The sequence below is a fragment of the Peromyscus californicus genome, unplaced genomic scaffold (assembly GCF_007827085.1).
Source record: "Peromyscus californicus insignis strain IS unplaced genomic scaffold, ASM782708v3 Scaffold_11__1_contigs__length_118956290, whole genome shotgun sequence".
Lineage (NCBI taxonomy): Eukaryota > Metazoa > Chordata > Mammalia > Rodentia > Cricetidae > Peromyscus > Peromyscus californicus.
Genome location: NW_026294402.1, coordinates 118939356 through 118954373, shown reverse-complemented (window position 1 = coordinate 118954373; position 15018 = coordinate 118939356).

Below are 15018 nucleotides of genomic sequence, written 5' to 3'. Positions count from 1 at the left end.
TGACCCTGACCCCGACCCGGACCCTGACCCAGACCCCGACCCTGACCCCGACCCTGACCCTAAACCATGACCCTGACCCTAACCATGACCCTGACCCTCTAACCCTGACCCTGTCCTGACCCTAAACCCTGACCCTGACCCTGACCCTGTGAGACCAAAATGAGCCATCTTAGAAATAAGACCAAAATGCTTTCACCCTAAAATTAAGGCCTAAGATTTCTCCTTTGAGGAATAGGCCATTAGTTACTGAAACAAGTCAGTCCAGATTCCAGAAACTAGCAAGTGTAAAACTACAGAGTCACAAGGTAGTCATGAGGTAATGACTGCCGGACTATAGAATGTTCTAACCCTGGTGTCCAGGGTAACTGACCATAAAAATGTCCCTAACTGAGAGCAGCCAATGAGGAATGGTGGCAGGTTAACCACTCCCTTAGAAGTAAGATTAAGCCATGATTTCTAGAAAGCCCCTAGAAGTGAGCCAATCAGAATTGTACCCATACTAGAACCCCTAAATGATGTAACCTTGTGATTTTTCCCTTTAAAAACTGAGCTTGCAGACAGGCGAGCACTTCTTCCAGCCTCCACTGCGTTGGATGTATTGGACAAAGTCCCTGCCTAGTGCCGTGGATATTGCTCTATATAAATAAAGCACTGATTGGCCAGTGACCAGGCAGGAAGTATAGACGGGACAAGGAGAGAGGAGAATGGAGGAAGGAGGAAGGAAAGGGAGACCAGCTGGAGCCACTGCCAAGACAAGGAAGATGTAAAGTACCAGTAAGCCATGAGCCACATGGCAAAGGAAAGATTAATAGAAATGGGCTGAATATAAGAGTGAGAGCTAGACAATGATAGGCCTAAGCTAATGGCCAAGCAGTTTAAATAATGTAAGAGTCTGTGTGTTTATTTTATAAGTGGGCTCCAGGACTGGCGGGACTTGGCGATGGGAGCTGGAGAAAAATTCTCCAGCTACAAATGGCGCCCAATGGCTCGAGTTTCTACCTTAAACCTAACAATATTTAATAACCAATTCCAAACAGAGCCAAAACCAGGTTCCTGCTTCATGTCTCATATGGGCAGCTAGACACCGCAAAACGCGGGTTTGAGCTACTGGCGGGTTCCTGGCGTGTGCACTTGACCTACAGTATGGCGGGCACATTACGCTGTGTGGTAGATTTAGTCTTTACTAGTATTTAAAGAGAGAGAGAGAGAGAGAGAGAGAGAGAGAGAGAGAGGTTTCTGGGCTACACGCTGCTTGTAGACCCACTATTTCTGAGACTTGATGCTCCCAGAGCTGGCGGAACTGCCATGTTGGGAAGCTAAAGTGGGTGGAGCCAGCAGCCACAGCACCATTTCAGGCTTAGAAGGCTGCAGTTTAAAGCAACAGGTTCACAATAAGACTGATTCAGATGAAATAGTTTCCAATGTATGTAAAAATGTACGTAGGCTTCAAAAAGATAAAAAGGAATATATACAGTTATATAAACAAATAGTTTTTAAAAGTAAAGTCTTTAAAGAAACAATAAAGGTAATGAGGCAAGTAAAGATGGCTATCACACAGAGAATCTAGATTATGTCGTCTTTGATATTCATAACTGAAGAAAAACATTTGATTGTAAAAGCTGTTCAGTTATGCCAAAATGTAAATTTTAAAGGTACCTTGACTTCAAAATTTAGATATAAGGATATGTTACTTTGGAAAAGAGGTTCTGCTTTTGTTTCCACAGAAAGCCAGAGGCTATGGATTTGTTCCAGATTAAGATACATCAGATTTGACCAGCCAAGACCCCCTGAAAGGTCTCCAGTGACACCATGGCCCAGATGATCCAACATCTGGAATGGTTTCAGGCAGCTGGCTCAGATGATACACCCTCATGGACTACTCCATAATCCTAAAATTTTCTTTGTGTCCCCATAAGATACAGTGCCCCCCTCTAGCAGGAAGTAGTAAGAGAAGCTACGCCCAAATTCCCAAATTTACCAAGCTGGCTTTAGAGATGGAATTGGCTCACTCCCCCTCTAAACCCAGACATATTGCTTAAAAAAAATGGTTAAGAGATTCTTGTGTCCCAAATCAGAAAAGCCCTCTGGTGTGGGACAGAGAAAAACCAATATTTTTATTTAAAACAGGTTGATTATAAATACAATCTCTTTCTAAAAAAAAGGGGGGATAGTTTAGATATGATAGGATGAAAGGGTAGATTAATGAACCTACTTTTAAAGAGTAACAACATTTAAAATGTTTTACATTGCTATAGATTTTAGTTTATTGATACAAATTTAAACTTAATTTTGTTATACTGTATATATATTTCTATTCTTGTGTGAGGTATTATGTTTATGTAACTCATTTAAAATTGTAATGGATAATTAAAAAATAGATTAATAATTAGTCATCTATGATAATCATATTTGTAGCCATGTTAGTTAAGTCTTCTAGGTATACATAGATATATTTCAGATAGATAGGTAGTCTTCAAACACTTCAAAGACCTACAGAATATGGCATTTAAAATGTTTTAAAAATTTAGACTTTCTGGACAGTGAGACATGTCTGCTCCTGACAGCACCAATTTACTTCAGAGAAGAGTATGGGTATCAAAGACACTCCATATGGAGTTTATCTTCACCTTGACAAAAATAGCCATTTGGACAAGAAACTGTTCTTGCCTGGACTTCTTGATCAACTTGACATACAGGACCCATAGAAAGGTAACCACTGAACTTTGCTTGACAAAATGGTCCTTCGGGTTCCTGATTTGCAGAGAAAACTGCAAGATATTCTACAGGACACAGAAAAAAGTGAATGAGAGACTCTAGGTCTGCGGGCTGAAGACAGATGCCCCAACTTTACAAGAGAACTTTGAATGACTGTCCAGGCTGTCAGCTGTCTCTGTCTACCCTACAAGACTCCCAAAAGTTGCTTGCATCCTTCTCCCATTTCTCAGGTAGTATTATATCCTTCTGAGGTCTTTGATGTGGTTAAAGACTAGATACTTACAATTTTCCTTAGTTATGATAAAAGATAAGTTAGATATAAGACCTTAAACTCACAAATATAAGATAGATATCTTCTTTTATATTGTAACTATAGTTCTTACTCGATAATTATTTTGTTATATGTAATATTACTATGTTAAAGTTAAAACCTTCTTTTTTGAAAAAGAAAAAAAGGGGAAGTGCCGTGGATATCGCTCTATATAAATAAAGTACTGATTGGCCAGTGACCAGGCAGGAAGTATAGGCGGGACAAGGAGAGAGGAGAATGGAGGAAGGAGGAAGGAAAGGGAGACCAGCTGGAGCCACCGCCAAGACAAGGAAGATGTAAAGTACCGGTAAGCCACGAGCCATGTGGCAAAGTAAAGATTGATAGAAATGGGCTGAATATAAGAGTGAGAGCTAGACAATGATAGGCCTAAGCTAATGGCCAAGCAGTTTAAATAATGTAAGAGTCTGTGTGTTTATTTTATAAGTGGGCTCCGGGACTGGCAGGACATGGCGATGGGAGCTGGAGAAAAATTCTCCAGCTACAGCCTAGGCTTATATTGCTTTTGGATATCCAGAATTTAACCTTACTTTTGCATTCCGGCATGCTTGTCTTTGGTGGTCTCTCTGGGGGTCACGATCTGGGCACAACAACCCTAACCCTAACCCTAACCCTAACCCTAACCCTAACCCCAACCCCGACCCTAACCCCAACAGCTATACCAATCTTGGGCATATACTCAAAGGATAATCAATTGTACCACAAGGACACTTGCTAAGTATGCTCATAGCAGGATTATTTATTATATCCAGAAACTGGAAACAACCTGGATGCTCCTCAACTGAAGAATGGATTAGGAAAATGTAATTTACATAATGGAGTATTACTCAGTTTTAAAAACCTATGACCTCATGAAATTTGCAGGCAAATGGATGGAAGTAGAACAAATCACTCTGAGTGGGGTAACCCAGAACCAGAAAGACAAACATAGTATGTATTCACTCTTAAGTGGATATTACGAGTAAAGTATAGGATAGCAAACCTACAATCCATACCCCAAAGAGGCTAGATAACAAGGAGGGCCCAAAGAGGGATGCATGGATTTCCCTGGGGAAGGGAAATAGAAGAGATCTCCTCAGTAAACTGAGTGAGGGAGCCAGTTGGATAGGCTGGGTATGGGAGGCAGGTTGAAGGTGGGATGGAGGGGGAGAGTAAAGAAAGAGACATCTTGATGGGGGTGGTGGCATTTTGGGGTTAGGGAGAAACCTGGCACCAGGGAACCCCCCATGAATCCATGAGGATAACCCCAGCTAAGACTCCTAGCAATAGTGGAGAGGGTGCTCGAACTGGCCATCTACTGTAATCAGACTGTTGACTACCCTAATTGTCATCAGAGATATTCTATCCAGTAACAGATGGAAGTAGATGCAGAGATCCACAGCCAAGCACTGGGCTGAGCTCCAGGAATCTTGCTGAAGAAAGGGAGGAGGGGTTGTTCAAGCCAGGGGGGGGTCATGACAGGCAACCCACAGAGACACTGATCTGAGCTGATGGGAGCTCATGGACTCTGGACCAACAATTAGGGATCTTCCACGAGACTGACACAGGCCCTCTGAGTGTATGTGATAGTTATGTAGCTTGGTCTCTTTGTAAGGCTCCTGGCAGTGAGATCAGGACCTGTCCCTGGTGCTTAGAAGGCTTTTGGGAACCTGTTTCCCATCCTAGATTACCTCACCCAGCCTTGATGCAAGGGGAAGAGCTCAGTCCTGCCTCAACTTGATGTGCCATGCTTTGCTCAAGCCCGTGGGAGGCCAGCCACTTTCTGAATGGAGACAGAGGAGGAGTGGAAGGGGAGGGGGTAGACGAGAAGTGGGTGGGGGCTGGGAGGAGAGGAGGGACGGTATGTAAAATAAATGAAAAAAATGTTATTTAAATAAAATCTGTATAATCAAATAAAAAAAAGTAGAGGCTTCTGAGTCTCTTGAGTTCTTCTTTTCAAGGGATATTTAGCTACTGTCTCAGACTGTTTCCACTGAAGGATCAGCCAGATAAGATGGGTGTGTAGTGTGTACACTCTGCCTAAGAAGAAGCACAGGCCCAGCTTAAGCTGACAGCACAGCATTATAAAAGTAGATATAGGACCCTTCCTTCTAAGGCTGTTCCCCAGCCACTGCATAGGCCCTTGCCAGGGAGCCAGTCTGCCCCACTGCAAAGTCTTCAAGTGGATCAAGCAAGAACACTGCAATTCTACCCTGGAGCCTCTCAAATGTAAGAGATTAACACAATTTGAGGGTATGTTTGAGTTAATGAGGTTACTAGAGACACAAAAAGGACAGAATAGCTTAAAATGTAGATGTTTGTTTTGCTCTGTGGCACTGGGGATAGAAGCCATGATCTCACACATAATGTAAGTGCTTCATGTTAATTAAATTTCTCAGCCTTCAAGAGTACTTTCTTGAACTTAGAAGCATGATAGTCAGGATTCCAGGGGGTCCATGATATATATTTAAGAAATATTTCAAAAAAAATCCTCAAAAGTAATCTCCTATCATTGACATTGAAAAGCTTTTCATTTTCCAGTCTGTTTTCAGCTCTTCAATGCTACACACAGGATATTTTAGTAACCATATTAAATCACAAAAAACGTGAATTTCCATTGGAGAATTTAATGACTGCTTCAATTTCTGTACTTTTTGCTTTCTCACCAATGCTTACTATTAAGTTGAATTTTACTGAAGCATCCATGTTGTTTTTGTTTGTTTGTTTGTTTGTTTGTTTGTTTTATTAATCCTCTACCTCTTCTGTTACTGGTACCTTTAAAATTTTTAGTTTTAAAATATTTTTGTAATATTACTTTTTAACACTGTTTAAAACTCTTAAGTGACCCATTGGTTTAAATAATTTTTTTTATAAATGTAAGTTTCAAACCTACAATACGAATTGTTTTCTGAAGGTTGAAGAATGCCACACTTGGCAGCTCCAGGCACTAAGAGCATTAGAAAGGATTGTCTCAACTTAGTATGTTCTGAAAATGTTTTTAATCCTTAAATGTCTTTGTGAATAGCTGAACTCATTTTCTATTCAACCAACGTATCAATAAATCTGTCTCAAGAGATTCCCATGCATAGCAAATTGAGTGGACCAACAGAAGGCTGTGAATTCTCAGAGCTGGTATTGAGACATGGAGCAGCGGAGTCTAAGAATCACCAGGGAGTTACTGAGCCCTTTAAACTACTGATCTTACCACTCACTTGGTGTGCTGGTATCAGTCTCCCTTAGACTACAGATATCAGCCACTCATTCTTCTAGCCTTTACCCTCCCTCCCTTCCTATCTCCTCCCTTCCTTCTTCCCATGCCTCCTTTCCTTTCTATTCTTTTTTTTTTTTCTGAGTCAGTGTCTTATGTATCCCAGGTAAGTGGTTATGTACCCAAAGACAATTTTGAAATCCTGATCCTTCTACCTCTGAGACCTCCCAGTTGTGGAGATTACAGACGTGTACAACCACTGGATATTTTAGTGTTTTCTTCATTTAGAGGTGGAATACAAAAGAGTACAAGGAATACTTTCCCAGTTCTTGTTTTCCAGCAGAAAATGTAATTTAAAAAATGGCATTTCAGGTGGCCATTCTTTCATGAACAATCATCCAACTTCATTTTTTAAAGTTATGTTTTATTCCTTTCAGAACTATTTGGCAGCCGGGCGGTGGTGGCGCACGCCTTTAATCCCAGCACTCGGGAGGCAGAGCCAGGCGGATCTCTGTGAGTTCGAGGCCAGCCTGGTCTCCAAAGCGAGTTCCAGGACAGGCGCAAAGCTACACAGAGAAACCCTGTCTCGAAAAACAAAAACAAAAACAAAAAAAAAAAAAAAAAAAAAAGAACTATTTGGCTTACTTTTCTTAAGAGAATGAAAGGAAGTTAACATTGCTTTGAGCACATGTTTTATCTTTCAAGTGCAAGGCCTGGTGAATTTCTTGCCATTCACATCATCCCATGTGCCAGTCTTGGTCAGGGCACATAGCAGCCTTGGGTAAAAGGAGAAGATGGAAGGCTTTGCTGGCTTATAAGAGCCACTTGCTTTGTTGGATTAGTCATGTAGACCCTTTTGGGAGATTGAAGGACTGTAAAAACTTCTAGTTAGTTATAACATAAATCTTAAAAGGTCTTATTAATAAAAACAAACCTGGAGCTGGGTATTGGGGTGAATGCTAGAAGATCAGAGAAGCAGAACAAACCACAGCCACCTCACCTTGCCACTTCCTCAGCTGATCCTGTTTCCTCAGACTGGAAACCTTTGAGTCCTCATCCAGAATGAATCTCAGCTGAACTGTTGCTCAGAAGCCTAAAAGCTTAACCAGGCCTAGTTCCTTGTCCTCATGCCTTATATACCTTTCTGCTTTCTGCCATCACTTCCTGGGATTAAAGGCTCACTTCCTGGGATTAAAGGCGTGAGTCACCATGCGTGGCTGTTTCCAGTGTGGCTTTAAACTCACAGAAATCCAGATGGGTCTCTGCCTCCAGAATACTAGGATTAAAGGTGTGAGTGCCACCATTTTCTGGCCTCTATGTCTGTCTAGTGGCTGTTCTGTTCTCTGACCCCAGATAAGTTTATTAGGGTACACAATATTTTGGGGAACACAATACTACCACAGTTAGTGTCTGGAAATTCCCTAAAAGACACATGTGGAAATAGGTCTCACTTGTTCAATTATATCTCAAAATACTTAAAGTGATAATGAAGTTTAACCATCACAGGGTTCTTCATTCCTGAAGAAGGTTCTAAGTAACTAACAGATTTGAGTAGCTGGGGTTTAAGCAGATGACAGGATTTCTTTCTGTTTAGAAAATAAGAAAATTATATTAAAATTAGAAAACTAATGGGAGGATGTTTTTGGCACACTCCATATGGTTATGTCTCTGTTTGAGCAACTCAGTTTCCACCCTACTTTAAACCACTGCACTAAGCCAGTCTAATTAACAGATATGAAAAAAGTCTTTTGATAAAAATGTACTGTATATACATAGCTTGGTCACACTATCACAACACAATGACTTTAGAAGAAGCTTAGCCTGCCAAAATGTAGTTTACATGGAGGCAAAACATATGCAGAGCCTTCTTTCATATCACATGCACTCATGGATTCACATTGCTGTGCTCCTTTGGAAAAGAGCCAAAAATGCTCCAGTTTTACTCTTTGGACATCTGGCAGGGGCATAACAGGTCCCACATGTACAAAGGCTTAGCAAGTAGTTATTTGAACAGCTCTGAAGAGTCACAACCAATTGATATGTCTTGTCTAAAGATTAAAAGATTTTCTTCAGTCTCTTAGTTAATTTCGACAATTTCAGTTTTCCAGGTGCACTAGCTTTTGGCTCACTTCAGGGAAAAGTTTGAACAAAACAGACATTACAAAACTTGTCTTTATTGCTAAAAAGGGAAAGTCAGAAGATTGAATATTTAACCTACTATTGGCCTTGAATGGAAGCAAATGCAAAGCAGAGCACAGGATGACAGATGTCCATGATGTCATCACCTGCATGTCTAAGTGCTGTTGTGAAATCAGGAACACAACCTCTGGGCCAGAATACAAAGCCCAAAAGGATGCCTTGGTCCTCTTCTTACCAAAGCTCTTAGTTTCTCCCTAATGCTGACTCTGAAGGTATTTCCCAAAACACACAAACATGGGCTTCAACGATTTGGAAGATGGAAAAGAATAGGGTGAACTCATGGGGTGCATGGTCCAGTGTCTAGAATCCATTCCTACTGACTTTCTGTGTGATATATATATCTGATCTTTCATTTAAAATTGAAAAAAATGTACTGTGTACACTGGCAGTTCCCCAAGCTAAGGCAGGCTCCTGGGAGAGCGACCAGTACTCACTGCCACTTGAGAATGGAACTGCTTCCTGCTTCTTAAACTGAGATGCTGTGATTTCCCCTAGATCTCCAGCCTACAGTTGGACATTGTAGGATTCCTTAGCCTCTGGGAGTATAGGCTACTCTCATCCAGGTTCTATTTTGAAAGGAATTGAGGAAGGAGAAAACATTATCAAAATATATTGTATGAATTTTTTTCAAAAAATGTTTTAAAAAGATCTAGTTATATTTCTGCACACTACATTGTATCTCTTCCTAGGGAAATGTCTAATACATCCTCATCATTATTGTGGGTGAAGCAGAGATACCTTTGCTTCCAAGGGCTCTAGCAAGATTAGAACAATAAATATGCCAAAAGGAGGGGAGATAACAGAACTCACCAAAATCCTGAGCACAGCCAGTATTGGAGTCTGCAGTAGTGTTAGAGTCAGGTGATTGTTGGGATGGCTGATCTGGGTGGAAAAGAGTTTAGAAACCACACACACACTTTACTTTCCAAAGTGAAGGCTAGAAACTATGGATGACAGAATACAAGCTCAGCTGGTAGAAATAAAATGCTTAAAGGAGACAGAAGCTTCAGCTAAAACTGGCCATGAGATTCTAATCCCACAAAGGACTGTCACGTATTTTTTATCAGTTTTCTATAGGATAGCAACTGAGAAGAGAGAATTAGAAACACAAAGACAAAATTTGTCTCTTGGTCTCTTACTGTTTTCCAAAAGCAGAAGAGAGTTCTTCTCAAATAATGGTTCACAGAAAATGATTTCATTTAAGTCCCATATGACTTGAGGTGATAATATAATTCAAATCATTTCATAGGATGGTCACCTCAATTGTCTTTTTCCACCTGTTATGTACAACTATGTGAAATACTGGGTTACTTAGCCATTGAAATTTGGGTATAATTATGATAAGCAAAGACCATTGACAAAAAATATAGTAGTTTTATAGTCTTTGAAAAGGACTTTGAAAAGGTGATGACAACTGTTCCTGCTATCACATTACTTTTGTGATCCTCCCTTGGAGTCACCCAGTTGGATGTTTTGGTCAGGTTTTTATCAATGGACTGAACCTGTTGGGAACTATACAAAAGAGCTGGAGATTACAAAATGTGTGTGCATGTATACCAGTGAACTTCATACATGTGTCAAGCATTTACAGGAAGCATCATCCCCTGAAATCAGCTCCCTCAGTGACTGTATGTAAAGTTGAAAATGACAGCATAATTTTAAGCCTGTCCTACAGACTAATCTCTGCATTTTTGGTAGTGTAACTGGAGAGTTTTCTCTCCGGGTCCCACCAAACCCCAGCAGTCTGACAGCCACTTATAAAATAAACACACAGACGCTTATATTATTTAAACTGTTTGGCCTAATGGCTCAGGCTTCTAGCTATCTAGTTCTTACATCTTAAATTAATCCATTTCTAAAAATCTATACCTTGCCACGTGGCTCATGGATTACCAGCATCTTCACATGCTGCTCGTCATGGCAGCAGCTGGCAGTGTCTCCCCCCCACCTTCCTGTTCTCTCAATTCTCCTCTCTGTTAGTCCCACCTATACTTCCTACCTGGCTACTGGCCAATCAGTGTTTTATTTATTGACCAATCAGAGCAACACATTTGACATACAGACCATCCCACAGCATGGTAGTTTTGAATTTAGAAGGAGAAACCCCTTTATGAATGTGAAGTTATCGAAGAACCATTAAAGGTCAAATTCTTGTTGATTGTAAACACCTTAGTTTGCACAGTAGGGAGACACTTGGGTCCTCTGAGTCCATATGTCCTTATCAGTCACTGACTTAGATTCACCCAGGAAACAAACAGTGAGATTTCCAGTCAGGTATCAGGAGAAGACTTGTGTGACACCTCTGGGCTTGCTGTGTGGAAACATCAATATTGAGACTGCCCAGGACTGTACTTCTGACTACGTTTAGCCCCCAAAAGTTGATGATTATCAACCATGAGGAAGAAATGGGCTGTGGTAAGAGAAGGCAAGTGCCACATCTGTAACCCCTTGTCCATTTCAGGGGGTTTCCATTCTCAGCATGATCACACAGAAATGACAACTTCTTTCAGTCATTGACTTCAGGTTGACATTCTATAACACAGGAGAAACTACTCTGTATTAAAGGGATTTTGCTTTCATCACTTTTTTTATTATCTAAAAAATATTAAGAGGATCTGTCAGTCAAGTTGCTATACAAATGTGGGAAACACAAGACTAAAAACCTGACTTAGTATATAAACTAGACATTTATATAGAATAACATCCTTATGAACAAACAGAAATGCTGACTGTTTCACATGTGACCTTCTGGTCTGGAACAGGAATAAGAATGAGCCAATAACATTCATTCCCTCCATTGGAAAATAGGTCCTTTCCATATCTGGTGATAAAATAAGGGTGATCTATAAATACTTCAATTTAAAGTAAATTGACCCTCAAAGGGTGAGTTCTAATAGCAAGTAGGCTCTGGATTTGTCTTGACCTGAAGTTTAGTTTTGTTCTGCTAATGATTTATTTGATTTGATTTCAGGAAGTTGGTTTACACAAAGCATGTGAACTGTCTAGTATGCAGTGGCTTCTTGATTTCTTGGTTCTTGTTACTTCACAGAGAAAATGTGGCAGTGACAGAGAAGAGTCTAAATCCCACCTCGAGGACAGAATTTGATGGGAGTGTTGGGTCCTGAAATTGTGCAAATAACTCTAGTCCCAGGAAAGCAAGGAGAGGGGACTAGAAAAAGATTTTCAGGGTTAAATGGGAACTGGAGAAAGGGGGTTTGTGAGCTGGGATGTGTCTTGTGAGCAGAGACTGAGGGAGTCTAGAGGATAGCATTGACCTCCACAAGTTAATAGTCACCAGTCATATGTTAATGGGAGACCCACCAGTTCCTCTTGTCAGCAAGCAGGAACTTTCTTCAAGCCCCCTACCCTTCCACCCCCCCAGGAAATGGGGGCTTTTGTCTAAATGCCTGACCTTGGGAAAGGGAATTTCTTGGGGGACCAGATGATACCAATTGGTAATTTTAAAGTAAAACTTTTCTTAAAGAGTTTAGACAGGGAATAAAGTGTTAATGATGTGTTTAAATTACATGCAAGCCAAAGGAGCACAAATGATTTGGCTCTGTTATTATTATAAACATTAAAAACATCTCTTGAATATACTACAATTATTAAATTTGTGTCCTTTGTATTCCTTGGTCACAAAAGTGGGAGAGTTTTCCTTCTTCAAACTGGAAACCTAATTTGTGAAGATCAAATTTGACAGCACAACCACTAGATGGAATGCACAAATTATCCACTCATGAATATACCAGACCATTGTGACCAGTTAAATACAATCAAGATGTTATCCAGTAAGGTAAGAAAGTAATGCCATTTTCAGAAAAATAGGTATGATGTAAGTTTCATGAATGGAAATTTATAATTACTGAATTTATTAGATTTAATCCAATTACTGGCCTTAAAGTATAACTTAAATGTATAAATATAGTCTACTTTTAGTGTAAATTTATTTCAGAAATAGGTTTTTGGATGTAGTATTCCATGTACAAAATCCATATTTGTAGTCATTCAAAGAATATTTGACAAATATATTTGAATTAATATTCTTTTCACTCTCATGTGACTAGAACTGAGGCACAAGTCACCTTCCTGTCAGGTTGTTGACTTGTTGAACTCCTAGGTATGCAACAGTGCATTGTGCTTTTTCTTCATATTCTCCCCAATAATAAATGAACACAGTTTAATTAGTTTTATATGGCTTAACTGTGTGATTTCCAAGTTTAGATTTTTTTCTTATTGTTTTCCTGACTATATCTAAGACTATATTTGGACTTTATGAGAATCCCTCTGGAAGGGTGTGCTAACACTGCCACCTGATATTCCAAATTCAGCTAGAAGAAGCCAGACCAGTCATTGCCCCAATCCCATAATGACAGTTAGGGTTACTTCTTCAGAGGGAGGTGCGATAAGAACTGGGGTAGAAATCAACTAGGCAGTTTAGGGTAAAAAGACCCCAAAGAAAAGTAACCAGTCGCCTTTTAGCGATTTTGTCTCTTGCTTAAATGATGTAGCCAAGAGACTGTTTGGGCTGGGCGAACACTAAAGCACCTTTGTTAAACACTTGGCCTTTGAAAACGCAAACCCTGCCTGTCAGGAAGTCCTCCGCCCTCATAAAAACAGAGTGGACCTGTCTAAATATGTCAGACTCTGGGTGTTGGTGTTGGTGCTGCCCATGCCATGGGATTAGCAATTGGTTCCGTCCTGAGGGCTTTACAACAGCATGTAGCTCGCACCTATTATTTCTGTAAACAACCTGGACATGTCGCTAGGGAGTGGCCCCAGAAAGGTAACAGCCTCACACCCTTAGCCCAGCTGGCCCAGGAGGCCACCTCTATGAGACCCCTGCCTTTCACTCTCTGCCCCCACTGCAACAAGGGCCGTCATTGGGCTACAGAATGCAGGTCAAAAACCAATTATCTCGGTCAGCCCCTTCCTCTGCTGGTGTCGGGAAACTTCCAAAGGGGCAAGCCCCTGGCCCCAATGCCTCCAAGAGTGCACCCTGGGGCCTTGAGGTCCGCTCACCCCCTGCCTCCCCAGCCTCAACAAATTCTCCCGCCCCAGTTCCCTTCTCCTCCCTCTGAAGAGCAACTCCTGGCAGTGCCGGATTGGACTTGTGTGCTGCTGCCGAAACAGTATTAAACTCCCTTGAAGGGGCTCAGGTCATCCCTACAGGGGTTACAGGACCCTTACCTCCTAATGTTTGCGCACTTGTCCTTGGCCGTGCTTCTGCAGCCCTCCGAGGGGTCCAGGTCTATCCTGGCATAATAGATAGTGATTTCACGGGTGAAATTAAGATTCTGGCCACTGCTGTAAATGGCATGGTCATGATTCCTCAAGGTACACGCCTGGCACAGCTAGTTCCTCTACCCTCGTCTGTCTGTGATAATCCCTCAATTACAAACACCCTTCAGGGGTCAGCTGGATTGGGCTCCTTGGACGCCTACTGGGTCCAGCCTGTTACACTCAGGATCACCCTACTCTTACCCTTACTATAGAGGGAAAGAAGTTCCAGGGTATCTTGGATATGGGGGCAGATACCACAGTCATTTCTCAGTCTTACTGGCCATCTGCTTGGCCACTGGTTCCATCCCTCACCAATTTAAAAGGAATTGGTCAGTCTACTAGTCCTTTAATTAGTTCAAGGACACTTTCCTGGAAGGACGAGGAAGGAAACCAGGGGACTGTCACTCCTTTTGTGGCTCCAGGCCTGCCTGTTAATCTTTGGGGAAGGGACATACTTTCACAAATGCAAGTAATCTTATATAGCCCAAACTCTACATTCACACAACAAATGCTACAGATGAATTATATCCCCAGGCTTGGGCAAGGCAGCTCAGGGGAGAGCCCAACCAATTCAGCCTGTTCCCAAGGAGGATAGACATGGGCTAGGATATTCGGGTTTTTAGTAGTGGCCACTGACTTTCCTGTACCCCATGTAGACAAAATTACCTGGATGACCCAGACCCCTGTCTGGGTGGATCAGTGGCCCCTTACTCAAGAAAAGCTACAGGCTGCCACTATGCTTGTACAGGAGCAGCTTATGGCTGGCCACATTGAGCCCTCCAACTCCCCTTGGAATACACCTATATTTGTTATAAAAAAGAAATCAGGAAAATGGAGGCTCCTTCAAGACTTAAGGGCAGTAAATAAGGTAATGAGGCCTATGGGGGCACTTCAGCCTGGATTGCCTTCATCTGTGGCCATTCCTGCTAAATTTTACAAGATGGTCATTGACCTTAAAGATTGTTTCTTTACTATTCCCTTGTACCCCGAGGACAGAGCCTATTTTGCATTCAGTCTTCCCTGTCCCAATTTTCAGGGACCCATGCTTTGCTACCAATGAAAGGTATTACCCCAGGGCATGACCAACAGCCCTACTCTCTGCCAGAAATTCGTGGCTCAGGCTGTGGACCCTGTCAGACTTAATTGGCCCCAGATATATATCTTACATTACATGAATGACCTTCTCCTCGCTGCACCTGATCCCATCTCCCTTAAGCGATGTTTTTCAGAACTCAGTAGAGCCCTTAATGGATTGGGACTACAGATTGCTCCAGATAAGGTCCAAACCCAGGACCCTTTCAATTAC